The following is a 17,125-nucleotide window of genomic DNA, read 5'->3' as shown; positions in this document are numbered from 1 at the left end:
ATCTAGGACCAGCTAACCCATACAGATCTAGGACCAGCTGACCCCCCCTACCAGCTAACCCATACATACAGTATCTACAGTAGGACCAGCTAACCCATACAGATCTAGGACCAGCTGACCCATACAGATCTAGGACCAGCTAACCCATACAGATCTAGGACCAGCTGACCCCCCCTACCAGCTAACCCATACATATCTACAGTAGGACCAGCTAACCCATACAGATCTAGGACCAGCTAACCCATACAGATCTAGGACCAGCTAACCCATACAGATCTAGGACCAGCTAACCCATACAGATCTAGGACCAGCTGACCCCCCTACCAGCTAACCCATACATATCTACAGTAGGACCAGCTAACCCATACAGATCTAGGACCAGCTAACCCACCTACAGATTTAGGACCAGCTAACCCACCTACAATGACAGGGGAAATGCTAAACTGACCTTGGGATCCACATTGAGCGGTATCATGACTGAAAGTCTCATTTGAAAGCCAAACCACAGGGGATATTATTTTTTTATTTGACCTTTATTTAACTAGGTAGGCCAGTTGAGACCAAGTTCTCAAATTTCGAACTGCGAAATGGCCAAGATAAAGCAAAGCAGTGAGACACAAACACAGAGTTACACATGGGATAAACAAACGTACAGTCAATAACACAATAGAAAAGTCTAAATACAGTGTGTGCAAATGTAGTGGGGGGTAAGGCAATAAATAGGCCATAGTGGTGAAATAATTACAATTTAGCATTAACACTGGAGTGATATATGTGTAAGTAGAGATACTGGGGTGCAAAGGAGCAAAATAAATAAATAACAATATGGGAATGAGGTATTTGGGTGGGCTATTTACAGATAAGCTGTGGAGAGTTGACAGTCTAACCAGACACCTAGGTATTTGTAGCTGTCCACATATTCTAAGTCAGAACCGTCCAGAGTAGTGGTGCTAGACGGGCGGGCGGGCACTGGCAGCGATTGGTTGAAAAGCATGCATTTAGTTTTACTTGCATTTAAGAGCAGTTGGAGGCAACGGAAGGAGAGTTGTATGGCATTGAAGGGCCAGAAGTATACAGAATGGTGTCGTCTGCGTAGAGGTGGATCAGAGAATCACCAGCAGCAAGAGCAACATCATTGATATATACAGAGAAAAGAGTCGGCCCGAGAATTGAACCCTGTGGCACCCCCATAGAGACTGCAAGAGGTCCAGACAACAGGCCCTCCGATTTGACACACTGAACTCTATCTGAGAAGTAGTTGGTGAACCAGACGAGGCAGTCATTTGAGAAACAAGGCTGTTGAGTCTGCCGATAAGAATGCGGTGATTGACAGAGTCGAAAGCCTTGGCCAGGTCAATGAATACGGCTGCACAGTACTTTTATCGGTGGCAGTTATGATATCATTTAGGATATTGAGCATGGCTGAGGTGCACCCATGACCAGCTCGGAAACCAGATTACATAGCGGAGAAGGTACGGTGGGATTTGCCATAACCATGGCAAGCCCAGTCACAGCTTCAATAGGATGAATTTGAGACTATGGGTGTCAAGTTATTCTGGAGTCTAGAGATGCCCGTCATGCCCTTCTACCACAGTAAAATCAAATAAATAAAACACTGAGAGCATTCAGGTGTAATGAGTTTCCCTAAGGTTAATGGAACGTTAACGAGAACAGGTCAGGTCTCTGATTGTCACCATGACAACCCCACTAGACCTCAAGGGCTGGAGGTTAAGGGGTCGGAGAAGGATGAGGAGAATGGTGTGTGACATGAGTTGGTGAGTGTGTATAGGTGGGGTGTGGGTGTCTGTGTGTGACGGTGGGAAATGTATGTATATGCATGCACTTCTTTGTGTGTGTGTGTACGCCTGTGTGTGTACAGATGTCCACGTGTGTACCAGCCTACCTTCCTCGATGACGCGGTCCTTGTCGTCCAGCATGCCCTGCACCTCGCAGCCACTCACGTAGGCCAGGCCTGTCTGCTCCACAAAGGGCTGGCGCCGGTTGAGGCGCGTGCCGAAGGGCAGATTGGGCCACACCGTGACCAGAAAGCAAACGTCGTGCTTCCGCAGCCCTGGGAGAAGGAGAGCGAAAACTCCCTGTCAGCGCTCGGCTGATCTTTAAAACATGAAGCTCTAATTATACAATGGGGAGGGGTGATGAGGGAGGCAGACAGGGAGAATCACATCACACACCTCTCAACTGAAAGACAAAAAGAAGGAGAATGTGAACCGGTAAAAGAGGTGTGGAGGTGGGAGAGAAAGGGAGGGTGATTCTGGTAGCACTAGACTATCCTGACATCCTCCTGCACTCGGAGGTTCGCTATGTTTTGAAGAGGAGACTCCTTTAGTAAATCTACAGATTTAAAAAATAATCAATCCACTAATTGATGAGCAAAGCATTTTCCACATCTCTTACTAGCTTATTTTTTGCTACAACTTACACTGAGTGTAAGTTTCTATGACAGACTGACCAGGTGAAAGCTATGATCTGTTATTGATGTCACCTGTTAAATCCACTTCAATCAGTGTAGATGAAGGGGAGGAGACAGGTAAAAGAAGGATTTTTAAGTCTTGAGACATGGATTGTGTATGTATACCATTTAAATGGTGAAAGGGAAGACAAACAATTGAAGTGCCTTTGAATGGGGTATGGAAGTAGGTGTCAGGCGCACCGGTTTGAGTGTGTCAAGAAGTGCAACACTGCAGGGGTTTTCATACTCAACAGTTTCCATGTGTATCAAGAATGGTCCACCACCCCAAGGACATCCAGACAACTTGACAACTGGAGGAAGCACTGGTCAACATGCCTATCTGAGGAATGTTTATGACACCTTGTAGTCCATGCCCTGACGAATTGAGGCTGTTCTGAGGGAAGAAGGGGGTGCAACTAATTATTAGGAAGATGTTCCTAATGTTTGGACACTCCGTGTATACAATCTCTTGGTAGCTACAGTCAGCCAGTGTTATATGGTTTGATATGTCCATGGTAAAACAGTAAATCAATGCCAAGGAGGATGACACCACATGGTTAACATTATCTACAGCAGCCCTGCTGCACCCATTGGGAGAAGAAGATGAGGAAATAAAACACTGAAGCTAAGTGATCAGGGCTAGTAGGAAACAACATGTCTACAGACAGACACAAGGCTAGAGGGGGGGGGATCACAGGTCAAAGTATAGCAGGTTTGGACAGATGGTCTGGATCGACAGACTTCATGGAGACATACAGTGGGGCAAAAAAGTATTTAGTCAGCCACCAATTGTGCAAGTTCTCCCACTTAAAAAGATGAGAGTCCAAAATTAGAAAAAAAATCCAGAAAATCACATTGTAGGATTTTTCATGAATTTATTTGCAAATTATGGTGGAAAATATGTATTTGGTCACCTACAAACAAGCAAGATTTCTGGCTCTCACAGACCTGTAACTACTTTAAGAGGCTCCTCTGTCCTCCACTTGTTACCTGTATTAATGGCACCTGTTTGAACTTGTTATCAGTATAAAAGACACCTGTCCACAACCTCAAACAGTCACACTCCAAACTCCACTATGGCCAAGACCAAAGAGCTGTCAAAGGACACCAGAAACAAAATTGTAGACCTGCACCAGGATGGGAAGACTAAATCTGCAATAGGTAAGCAGCTTGGTTTGAAGAAATCAACTGTGGGAGCAATTATTAGGAAATGGAAGACATACAAGACCACTGATAATCTCCCTCTATCTGGGGCTCCACGCAAGATCTCACCCCGTGGGGTCAAAATGATCATAAGAATGGTGAGCAAAAATCCCAGAACCACACGGGGGGACCTAGTGAATGACCTGCAGAGAGCTGGGACCAAAGTAACAAAGCCAACCATCAGTAACACACTACGCCGCCAGGGACACCCCTGCTTAAGCCAGTACATGTCCAGGCCCATCTGAAGTTTGCTAGAGAGCATTTGGATGATCCAGAAGAAGATTGGGAGAATGTCATATGGTCAGATGAAACCAAAATAGAACTTTTTGGTAAAAACTCAACTTGTCGTGTTTGGAGGACAAAGAATGCTGAGTTGCATCCAAAGAACACCATACCTACTGTGAAGCATGGGGGTGAAAACATCATGCTTTGGGGCTGTTTTTCTGCAAAGGGACCAGGACGACTGATCCGTGTAAAGGAAAGAATGAATGAGGCCATGTATCGTGAGATTTTGAGTGAAAACCTCCTTCCATCAGCAAGGGTATTGAAGATGAAACGTGGCTGGGTCTTTCAGCATGACAATGATCCCAAACACACCGCCCGGGCAACAAAGGAGTGGCTTCGTAAGAAGCATTTCAAGGTCCTGGAGTTGGCTAGCCAGTCTCCAGATCTCAACCCCGTAGAAAATCTTTGGAGGGAGTTGAAAGTCCATGTTGCACAGCAACAGCCCCAAAACATCACTGCTCTAGAGCAGATCTGCATGGAGGAATGAGCCAAAATACCAGCAACAGTGTGTGAAAACCTTGTGAAGACTTACAGAAAACGTTTGACCTCTGTCATTACCAACAAAGGGTATATAACAAAGTATTGAGATAAACTTTTGTTATTGACCAAATACTTATTTTCCACCATAATTTGCAAATCAATTCATTAAAAATCCTACAATGTGATTGTCTGGATTTTATTTCTCATTTTGTCTGTCATAGTTGAAGTTTACCTATGATGAAAATTACAGGCCTCTCTCATCTTTTTAAGTAGGAGAACTTGCACAATTGGTGGCTGACTAAATACTTTTTTGCCCCACTGAAAAGGCTTTATTACTGGGAGGGAGTGGGATCCACGAAGACAGAGGGAGGGAGACAGAGTGCATGAGAAAGGAGAACGAAAGACAGAAAACTAGACAGTATATAGAGGGAATGCTGAAAGGTAGAGAAGAGAGAGGGAGAGCAGGGGATTGAGAGATGGCACAGCCATGCGCCTTCCCACTCGTGTTTGATGTGGTCTCGTACGTTGAGGTTGACAGCGATGGCTTAGCCACCTCCACGATGGAGAAGGCTGTGATGTCTGAAACTTCCTGGCTGGCCCCCAAACACCACACTCTGACTGCCTAACGGAAGACAAGACAGCAGGTCAACCCACAAACACCACACTATCATACTTCGAGCGCCTGAAAATGTCATAGAAATTGAGGTATGAGTGAGACAAAAATGATAAATTCTAAGTAAACAGAAATGTGGGAACATTTTCTTACCATCAGTTATAGGTGTGTGTTCTCTGCTCACCATGGTTTCATGCGAGTCACAACATCCTCCACGTCATGTCTAATCTCGTAGGTGGACTCCAGACGGAACAGGTTGGAGTTTCTCAGCAGGCAGTCGTGGAGGGTCAGGAACTGCAGGTTCTGTTTAGGGAGAGCCAGACAAACTGGAACACAAGGATTAAACAGAGAGACATGACAAAAAAATCCTCTGTAATTGATGTCATTGGTATTGATCTATTACCTACCTATTTCATTGTAACATAAACAGGACCTCGAGTTTTCCCTGACCAGGAACAACTCGGTAGCTATGTGACAGGGACAATCCCTTCGATATAACAGCTGCAGAGTAGACTAGAATGCTAATTTACACCTGTAATCTCTTGGAAGGCTAAAACAGTTAAGATAGCCTTATAGACGTCGATAGGCTCATGGATTTCAATGGGATTACAGGGCTTGTAGGCATTTTAGCCTGTGAAGGTGCCCCTGCTAGCCTAAAGAGGATTGGCCATTAAGAGGGTGCCAGCTCACTGCCTCTGTGGTGTGGGATAACACAGCAGGGTGTGTGTGCGAGACGAGTTTGCGCAGAGACGCAGTAGACAGACACACACCTTCACCAGAATAGTACTCATTCAGGACTATGTTCTCATCCAGATAATCTCCTCCGTTGGCTAAAGAGGCATCTGGTTAAGTTGCTCGATCTGGGAGATTCGTCTCTCATGACACCTGTTAGTGTGAGAGATGGAAGAAAGAGAGACAAAAAGAGAGCTGGAGAGAGAGAAAGAAAGACATGGGGTGAATGCACCATCCCCCCACTCTTACCCTCCCCTCACTCACTTGACAGTGGTATTAAAAACAAAGTTTTGTAAAAATAATCATGTCAGATGCATCACACTACTTCACCGTCTGTCATGACAACCCCTTCATTAGAGACCATCTCTCTCATACAGTTTGGCTTGTATCTCTTCAGTGAGCCTGCAGGCTGTTTTTTTTTAGGTCAGGGGCCTAAATGTCGTAGCATCCCTGATGGTTGTGTGCCAAATATGATGCAGAAGTCTATATAATCCCTGTGTTGAATATGTGATCAGTCAGTCACTAGCCACCATGCTAAACTAATCCTGTTATACTGCGTGTTCCCTGCCAGTTACTACCTAACCCAGGGTTTTGTCACAGTCGTCCATCTTGTTACACCGCCGTGTTCCCTGCCAGTTACTATCTAAACCCAGGGTTTTGTCACAGTCGTCCATCTTGTTACACCACCGTGTTCCCTGCCTGTTACTACCTAACCCAGGGTTTTGTCACAGTCGTCCATCTTGTTACACCACCGTGTTCCCTGCCAGTTACTATCTAACCCAGGGTTTTGTCACAGTCGTCCATCTTGTTACACCACCGTGTTCCCTGCCAGTTACTATCTAACCCAGGGCTTTGTCACAGTCGTCTATCTTGTTACACCGCCGTGTTCCCTGCCAGTTACTATCTAACCCAGGGTTTTGTCACAGTCGTCCATCTTGTTACACCGCTGTGTTCCCTGCCAGTTACTATCTAACCCAGGGTTTTGTCACAGTCGTCCATCTTGTTACACCGCCGTGTTCCCTGCCAGTTACTATCTAACCCAGGGTTTTGTCACAGTCGTCCATCTTGTTACACCGCCGTGTTCCCTGCCAGTTACTATCTAACCCAGGGTTTTGTCACAGTCGTCTATCTTGTTACACCGCCGTGTTCCCTGCCAGTTACTATCTAACCCAGGGCTTTGTCACAGTCGTCTATCTTGTTACACCGCCGTGTTCCCTGGCTGTTACTATCTAACCCAGGGTTTTGTCTTCGTCATCCATCCGGGACTGGTAGAGAGGTACATAGATCTAAAGACTGTAGAACCCTGATTGAGACTAATACCCACGAGCCCATCTCGGACAGTTATTGCAAAACGAAGCAAAAATTCCATAATGATGGATAAAAAAATCCACTGCAAATGTCGGTAATCTAAATAGGAAATTATTATTTCAAGAGTGGGTGGCTCATGGCTTTGAGGAATTATGTAAATAACCCCAAGAACAGTGATAGCTAGAAGCTCAGTAGCACTCTGACCAGCTCATCCTCTCATTCCCCAGGTTTAATTACAGACTTTCTCTGCAGTGAGTCTGTGGGACCTGCTCTGCTCCATCCTGCACAGCTCAGCTCTACACAGCACATCTCTACACAGAACATCTCTACACAGCACATCTCTACAAGCCTCTGGCACCGGCGACCAAACAAATAATGCATAATAAAGTGGAATCTGGAGATTTTCGGTTGCTCAGGGCAACCCGGGGCCACGCAAATGAGTCCCCTGACAATGGCTCTGGGAACAATCTAATCAGCTAATTATTGAAAAGCTTCTCTTCAGTGGCGGGCAGAGGAGAGGAGGACTAGAGAAGACTTGAAGTGGGTAATTACAGCAGTAGGGACAGAGCAGGTCAGTGGATGGACTGGTCGCATGGTGATGGAGGGTTATGGGGATGAGACTTATATGCCTGTTTAAAGGAGGGACTAAGGGTGGGTGGGTTTGGAGAGCAAATCAGATCAACAGTGGTATTTTTTCCTAGGATAAGAGAAACCTTAGTGCTCTTTCCTCATTAGTCTCTTTCTACCTCCCTCTCCTCCACTTCACCCACTCCATCTCTATCATCAATGTTGAGCCCTAATTGGATTCAAAGGCAAATTCAAGGGCGGAGAGGAGTGTGTGTGGGGGGTTGCATACTGTATGTACTCCAAAAGCATAAATGAATGTATTTTAAACGAGCCACACCAACCCTATTATGATGCTATGCTCTCTGGGCGGTTATTGTTCCGCAAGCCAACATATAAGTCGTTTTGGTTTAGCCAAGCCGTAAATAGAGGAGGGGTTCTCTCATTCTTAAGCGCATCTTGGGGGGCATGTAAATATTCATTATCTTAGCATCCTCTCCTTGTCTCCTTCCCATCATCCCTAACCATAGATCTAGGATCAGATGAAACTTCCCCAATTCCCACATTTTAAGCATTAGAACGATGAAATACATATCTGATCCCCTATCAGCGGTTAGGGACAACATCTCCCCATTTCGAAACAGCACCTACCAGCAGCTACAGGAGGACATCTTTCTCAATGTTGGTGTCCTGTCCCTCTGCCAGCTCTGGTAACAGACATAGGTACGAGGCCACCCGGTGGAGAGTGTTGGGACTGTAGGGAGAAAAAACAACTTCAGCATATTTTACATTATGAACTATGAACTTCCAATTCATGTGTATTTTCTTTGAGCATCATGATTATATTTTTTGCAACGCTTTTCTATTGACATAAATATATGAAATGAAGACCCAAGGGTAGAAACGCACATTCAAGAGAATATATTACCATGCAGATTATGTTTTTCTGAGGAAAATTATCCTATTTCAAAGTCGCTACCTTTCATCTGACAATATGAAAAGTGTCCCATTCACCTAAGACACAGATATATTCTTAAGTCCTGTGCTTGTAAGCATTGCGATGTACTGTAAGCTAGTCCTCGTGTTTTCCTACTCTGCCCTGCTAACTAAGGCCACTGCAGTCCTGCACTGTCAGCATGGTGTGTACAGGGGCTGGGGCCGCATCAATGCGACGGGATTATGAAAATCCAACCGCATCTCTATTTCTCAGAGCTGAAGCAGAGGGTTGAGAGGCTGCTGTCTGAATAGAAGGCTGTTTTAATCAGACAGATGTGACATGTGCCACCATGACACAGACAGGGGTTGGTATAGAGAGAGACACTGTCTGTGACAGAGTCCTATTCAGACAGACCGGGACATGTGTCATTGTAGGCAGCAGTGTGGCCAGAACCGTGATGCCATGTTTAGTTTGACCACATGGGTCTGGGGTTTTGCTGACCATGCAGTTGGTCTGTCTAGGGACTGGCATGGGTCACGTTGCTGTACAGTACTCCATGACAAAGCTAAAATAGCTGCTTCCGTTGAGTCATTAGGGAGATGAGGCTGGACGCAGGACAGATCTGAGAGCTGTTACTTTTTGTTAGGGCCATGAGCCCACTAGCCTGCCTAATTGTAATTTTATCTCCACCAAATCTCTAGCCAGACGACACGCAATGAGGAGTTCTTAAAAATGAAAGAGTGTGTGTGTGTGTACGTGTACGTGTACGTGTGTGTGTAACGCCCTGCCTGTGAGGGTTTCTCTGGAGAGACCTGAAAATAGCTGTGCAGCGACGCTCCCCATCCAACCTGACAGAGCCTGAGAGTATTTGCTGAGAAAAATGGGAGAAACTCCTCAAACACAGGTGTGCCAAGCTCGTAGCGTCATACCCAAGAAGACCCGAGGCTGTAATCACTGCCAAAAGGTGCTTCAACAAAGTACTGAGTAAAGGGTTTGAATGCTTATGTAATTGTGATATCAGTTTTTTATTTGTAATAAATTTGCTAACATTTCTAAAAACCTTTGTCATTATGGGGTATTATGGGTTATTGTGTGTAGATCGATGAAGGAAAAAAACTATTGAATTAATTTTAGAATAATGCTGTAATGTCACAAAATGTAGAAAGAGTCAAGAGGTCTGAATACTTTCCGAAGGCACTGTAAATGCAGCAATGTGCACAAAGCTGTAGGCTAGGCACGAAAGTTTGTCCCATAATGCAATTAACGGGAAAACACCATTGTCAAAGCACATGCGAGCGGTTTCATTTGACAGATGAAAATATCAGCTAGAAATTTAGGAAGAGGGGAGATCTAATATGCAACAACTAGCATTGGTTGCTAATATGACTAGGATTGTGCTTTTGGCTACTGGACTATGAAAGAAAGTTGATATAAAATAATTGCCTCCTAGGCTGTGGTCTGACTTTGGCTAGGCTACTTTGAAGCAAGGTAAGACATGCCTCATAATAAAAGTTGTAAAAGTTCAGGTTTCAAACAATTTAAGTATGTTTTCAAAATGCATACTGCCTCCAGCTCATTGCAAAGTGGTGTGTGATGTGCTGATGAGTCCTGCCTTCCGTTGTCTATACATTTGCTGTTTGAGATGCTGTAGAAGCAGTTCTCACACTGTCTTTGACAGATTTTCCGCTCAAAGGCTCTGTATGCTGTACACATGTGATAAGATACATAACGAATAAGCTGTAAGATATATTCCACAGAATTATGCAAATTAACCTATAGACCGATAAGCGTTACCAGAAAAATATATTTCCATCAACTGGTATTTCCATCAATAAATGAGCTAAAAACCATTATTTCGCAAAGGGATTTTTTTCCAAGACAATTGGTTGGTGGCAATTTTATTTATCGGCTTTGTTCTTTGTTCTTTTTTCGGCTAAAAGCTGGTTATTACCGGCTAACGGAAACCTTGATGCCCATGTGTGTTTTGGGGACTTAACGAATCTATCTGGAATAATGGATGAGGTGCAGTTTAGCTTCTGGGTAGCACAGCTGGAATAGCTGGCAATAAGAGGGTTTTGTGGGTAAAAAGCGCCTTGTTAAAAGTGATGGAAGCCTTTAAAGCCGGGGGGGGGGCTCGGTGACAATGCAGAGCCTGGCTTTATCCATGAGACAATAACACAGAGTGGAAAGAGAGTCTCAGCAGCACCTAGGACCAGGGTCAGAAGGAAAGGAGAAATGGATAGGAAGCACACACACACTAACAAGGCCCAGCCCCATGAAAGCGATGGAGGAAGGGGAGGGAGGGGGGGGGTTGGCAAGGCCACTTGCTAATATGATCTGACAAATACAGCTGTTCAAAGAGTTTATTCTCAAGCCCCTGCAAATTGCTGAAATTAATGAGGCGAGTCTCTCTCTTGCTGGTACCACACTACTCTGCACATTCAAGGACTCACATGCTGCCTGCCATCTGCGGTCAGGGGGGCAGCGGTTGGGATGTTAGCGATACGACAGTGACAATTCAGCATTTGTCATCATGGTAGCATAAAGGTTAGGAGGTGTATGGATGTTTTTTGGGGTTCACAATCCCAGATATGACTCCCCTCCCCACCCACACACTACCTGAGATGGCCAAACTGTTTGGCCAGGGATTCCTGTGTGTCCACGGCTCCCACATTGGACAGGGCAAAGTCCTGCAGCTCTGGGAAATGGGCAAAGGCTGCCTTCTGAAAGGCAAGACACAGCAAACATTTAGAGATCATAAGGAAACAACTCCTTACCCACACACCCCAGAGACCGTGTGATGTCAGACACCTTTTTCCTTTCCCTAATGTACTAATCCAACATCTGTGTGGGGCTAGAGAGAGGTAGGGGAAAGAGCGAGAGATGGACAAATGGAGAGAATATTAGGATGAACAGATGAACCAGCCTGCATATTTCCCTTTAAATTAATTTGATCATATCAAGTTGAGAGGTAAAAATGCATGTAAGACTGAAATCTAAAATATTGAGAATTCTCTCTAGGACTGACTTTGACTTGATATTCTTTCTTGTAAATGACATATGGAAGCTGTCAGTAAATTATGAATGTTCCATATTCATACATGTACAACTCACAGCATGGGTTATGTCTCCCAGGTGCACACAGTACACTTAGGTAAACTTTTTCCAATCTTTAACGCTTAAATGTGCAAATGATGTTCAAAACTGATGCCTATCAACGATTTAAAAAATCTAGAATCATTTGTGATGTGGACAAGTCAAGTAAACAACCAAACAAAACAGAGTAACTCATCCATCCATCCTGGGTAGTACTGTATACAAGTACCTGCAGTGATGTGATTCTGTCGTAGTTGAGCGTGGTCATCTCCTTCTCTGTCAGGGCGTTGCCTGTCTGGTCGTTGATCCCAAAGCCGGTGTAGAACAGCATGTCCAGTAACTGGCAGAAGAGGAGTCCCTCCTCCTCTCTCTGCATGAGGCTGGACACCCGGTGGGAGTCATCACCACCAGGTGGGAGTAATCCAGCACCGTGTTGAACCAGCAATGTGTTAGGAGCAGGGCCTGGGGACAGACATAGAAGGGAACCATACATTACACATCATGGTAAAACAATGAAACCGCTGCCCTTATACAAGACTATAGGCTCAATAAATATGATCTTAAAATGTTGTTTTTTAAATAAATATTCACGCATCTACCTATAACTAGAAAAAGCATAATTTGGGTTCAATTGGGGTCAATCAGATCAATCCATCTACAAACCAGAATTCCCAGCATTGAGGCCCAGAGAATAAATAGGGCCCTATTGATTCAGAGTCTATTTCAGCAGGATGGTTTGGACTATTTTTTACATTTCATAGATGAGGGTTGGAAGTCAAATTTCAAAAAGTGGAAAGGAGAAAAACAATGACAACATCCTACACAGTGACCTCTACTCACAAAAATAACAGCAAAAATGAATAGAAAAAATGCCATGTCTTCTACTGAGTTCACCTCTCTGCAGATGATACTACTCCCGCAACAAGACAGACAAGCTTTATCTACGGCCACAGCTTTGATCTCCACAGACCTCCACAGACCTGTCACAGACGGCTCAATCTAACAGGACACACAAAATGTAGGATCTCTTTTTCCATACAGAGATTCACAGGGTCTTATCACATCATCCCAGAGGGAAGCATGAGACTTCAGCCATCCCTTTGTAAAAGGATACTGCTGAGGGGGAAAGGACTTCTCCGGAGGCAGCTTGCCTTGCCAGTGCCAGGACAAGGACAGCATGTCATCGGATAGGGGGAAAATCAATCCATCCGATCCTCCCTCGGGGGGAACAGGAGAACCGTGGCCACGCAGCCCAGAGAGGGAAGGAAACATCTTGACTATGTGACATCCTCTCTGCGTGTCATGATGAAACCGAACCAGACCACAGAGAAGAAAGCACACTACACCATGACGTTAAAACTCAACTTTTCTACGCTAGAAATAACCTCTATTTTCTCAACGTCATCAAAAAACAATCATTCAAGGTTGCATACTCTACACATATCAAGATATAAATAGGTGTACAGGTATAGGTAGGTACTGCAACCTCAAACGTGTCTTTGCATGCTCAGTGAATGCAGATATTCAGTTGATTCTATATAAATGGATGCCTAGCACACTTCGTACATATGCTACACAACACCACCATAGATTCCCTTATAAATAGTGTGTTTCTTACCTCCAGGTGAATCATGAGCTCGATGAACCTCGCGCTGAGTGGACCTTCCCCCAAGGGCCTGAGAGAGACAACACAGGGAGACATTCAGTTCAGGTAATAACATACACAACACGCATGACCACCATCACACACACTCAAACACAGAGGGGGATATGGGAGATGAACGAGGGTTTTCAGCAAACAACTAAGGACGACACCATGGCGTGTGTGTGTGTGTGTGAGAGAGAGAGAGGGAGGGAGAGGGAGAGAGAGAAAGAGAGAGTGCTGGGGCCAGGAAGTGGTCTGGCCGTGCACGAAGACCCCGGTATGTTTGTCTCTCCTCTGGGGCACTGCAATGTATGCTGGGAGATCAGCCCTCATTAGGGGAGGTAGGTGTGTGTGTGTGTGCAGTAGCACATGTCCATTGTGCTACATACCACCGTGTGTGTGTACATCCCTGTGCTGTGTACCAATGCTCTGACAGGGAGGATTAGAGTCTGGGTCTCAGCAGGACTACCACCACCCAGCTACATGTTGGGAGAGATGCTATTCTGAGCACACAGGTTGGGCGTGTGGGGTGGGGGGAGAGGGATCTGTGTGTCGCCTTACATTATATCACCACACAGACTGTCACTGTGGGCGTGGCGGGGGGCAGCTGGACAGGGCTGCTCTTTCAGAGTGGGGGTCAAGTCAGGAGGAAAGGATGAACTTTGGGACTGATAAAAGGTTGGAAATGGTGCATCTCACACCGGTAATTAGGGACTTTTGGACTGTAGAAATGTCACGTATAATGACTAGGTGTCACGCCCTGGTCTAAGTATTTTGTGTTTCCTTCATTCATTTGGTCAGGCCAGGGTGTGGCATGGGTTTGTGTATGTGGTGTGTTTTGTATTGGGATTGTAGCTTAGTGGGGTGTTCTAGATAAGTCTATGGCTGTCTGAAGTGGTTCTCAATCAGAGGCAGGTGTTTATCGTTGTCTCTGATTGGGAACCATATTTAGGCAGCCATATTCTTTGAGTGTTTCGTGGGTGATTGTCCTTATTCTGTGTTAGTTTACACAAGTATAGGCTGGTTCGGTTTTCATTACGTTTATTGTTTTGTAGTGTTTGTGTTTAGTGTGTTTGTCATTAAACATGAATCGTAATCTACACGCCGCATTTTGGTCCGACTCTCCTTCCCACAACGAAAGCCGTAAAACTAGGAGGTAAAGGTATGTGCATGGGGTGTCCTAGTTTGCCTCTGGTACCCAAGTAAGATGTCTGTCTCTCTGCTAAAGCTTAAAATAAACAGCAGAGTATTTTTAAATTGGCACAATAAGTGAGGAAAATATCGTTGAGCACCATTTTAAGCCTTGAAAATCTCATCTTTCTCCTCCAGTAAATGTGGCCTCCCCGCTGCGGTGTCCAGCTGCTTACGGGAATACAACAAAGCTGCATAGTTCATAAATCACAGCTGTGTTGCTAAATGTTTACCTGCTGGGGAGACGGACGTCAGAACCACCAAAAACTTCTTAATGAACTCAGAAAGGAATGTCCTCTCCATCTTGCCTCTGGAAATAAAAGGCAGGAAATAATCATTAGCGACACGCAACACAATGCTGTGCCTTTCATGGAACTATTCTAATTTCTGAGGGGACTATTATACTTTTGATGGGACTATGGACAAAAAAAAATGTTGATTTTGGATGGGACTATTATATTTTTTTGATAGAACTACTATATTTTGGATGGGACTACTATATTTCGAATGAGACTACTATATTTCGGATGGGACTACTATATTTCGGATGGGACTACAATATTTCGGATGGGACTGCTATATTTCGGATGGGACTGCTATATTTCGGATGGGACTGCTATAATTCGGATGGGACTGCTATATTTCGGATGGGACTGCTATATTTCGGATGAGACTGCTATATTTCGGATGAGACTGCTATATTTCGGATGAGACTGCTATATTTCGGATGAGACTGCTATATTTCGGATGAGACTGCTATATTTCGGATGAGACTGCTATATTTCGGATGAGACTGCTATATTTCGGATGAGACTACTATATTTCGAATGAGACTACTATATTTCGGATGAGACTACTATATTTCGGATGAGACTACTATATTTCGGATGAGACTACTATATTTCGGATGAGACTACTATATTTCGAATGAGACTACTATATTTCCGATGAGTATTATATTTAGAATGAGACTACTATATTTCGGATGAGACTACTATATTTCGGATGAGTACTATATTTCGGATGAGTATTATATTTCGAATGAGACTACTATATTTCGGATGAGACTACTATATTTCGGATGAGACTACTATATTTCCGATGAGTACTATATTTTTAATGAGACTACTATAATTCGGGTGAGACTGCTATATTTCGGATGAGACTTCTGTATTTCCGATGAGTACTATATTTCGAATGAGACTACTATATTTCGGATGAGACTTCTGTATTTCCTATGAGTACTATATTTCGGATGAGACTACTATATTTCGGATGAGACTTCTGTATTTCCGATGAGTACTATATTTCGGATGAGACTACTATATTTCGGATGAGACTACTATATTTCCGATGAGTACTATATTTCGAATGAGACTACTATATTTCGGATGGGACTACTATATTTCGGGTGAGACTACTATATTTCGGATGAGTACTATATTTTGGATGAGACTACTATAATTCGGATGAGACTACTATATTTCGGATGAGACTACTATATTTCGGATGAGACTACTATATTTCAGATGAGTACTATATTTCGGATGAGCCTACTATATTTCGGATGAGACTACTATATTTCGGATGAGTACTATATTTTGAATGAGACTACTATAATTCGGATGAGACTACTATATTTCGGATGAGACTACTATATTTCCGATGAGTACTATATTTCGGATGAGACTACTATATTTCAGATGGGACTATTATAATTTGGACAGGACTATTATACTTTGGAGGGACCATTAGATTTTGGATAGAACTGTTTCTACAGCTGGTGAAGGCACATGGCAGAAGCTTTACCATCCAGAAGCTTTGAAGCTTTGCCATCCAGCTTGTCAAAATTTTCTTGATCAGATTGAAAAACATTTGGAGCTTGCGAACAGTCGTCAACTCATGTTGGAGTCAAGACTGTACAGATGACAGACAGTGAGTCTAAAGACGCTATAAAAAAAATAGCAAAACATTGAGACAGTTTGTCTTTGGTTGACCGACCCTTTTCTACATAATAAATCCCTATTCAGTAATGTAAAAAATATTTTGGCATAATCTTAAACATTATGCATATCTCACAGTGTGACAGTTCTAAAGAAAGGAGCACTGCAGGATAAGGGAGAGAGGAGCTCTTACTGGTAAGAGACACATCCACCTGGGCAGTAAGATGAGCTGCTGCACCTGCTCTCATCAAATCCACCTCCTGAGAGACAGACAAACAGAAAGGAGCAGAGGGAGAGCAGAGAGAAAGACAGAGAGAAAATGGGAGAGGGGGTCAGAGAGGGACATAAGGATATTTGAGAGTTGGTAGAATAATTGCATTGCACCAAATACATTCTAACCATTGCATATGCTTCAGTAGAATCAGAGGGATAACAATCGAATTTCAGAGTGAGACTGGTGCAGTGGCTACCCATTGTTTTGAGCAGTAGTGGGGAATACAGATATGCTTGGGTGGCACCTGAGTATAAAGTGTTTTGAAGTGTAATACAGCCACCTAGTGGAAGCTAAACCAAACTACTTTCATGGAAATCACATCCAGGACTTCTGCTCTTGTCCGCTCAGCTTTGTGGATCTGAGACTAGGGCTGTGGCGGTCATG

At 44.1% G+C, this 17,125-nt stretch overlaps 1 pseudogene; it reads right to left on the bottom strand.

Annotated features, from left to right (window-relative positions):
- The window catches only part of LOC135527166 (RNA helicase aquarius-like), a 35,551-nt pseudogene extending 20,724 nt beyond the window's left edge, over positions 1 to 14,827 (bottom strand).
- Between the last annotated feature and the right edge of the window lie 2,298 nt (positions 14,828 to 17,125).

The sequence above is a fragment of the Oncorhynchus masou genome, chromosome 32 (genome assembly GCF_036934945.1).
Source record: "Oncorhynchus masou masou isolate Uvic2021 chromosome 32, UVic_Omas_1.1, whole genome shotgun sequence".
Lineage (NCBI taxonomy): Eukaryota > Metazoa > Chordata > Actinopteri > Salmoniformes > Salmonidae > Oncorhynchus > Oncorhynchus masou.
This window is presented reverse-complemented; position numbering and strand designations above follow the sequence as displayed.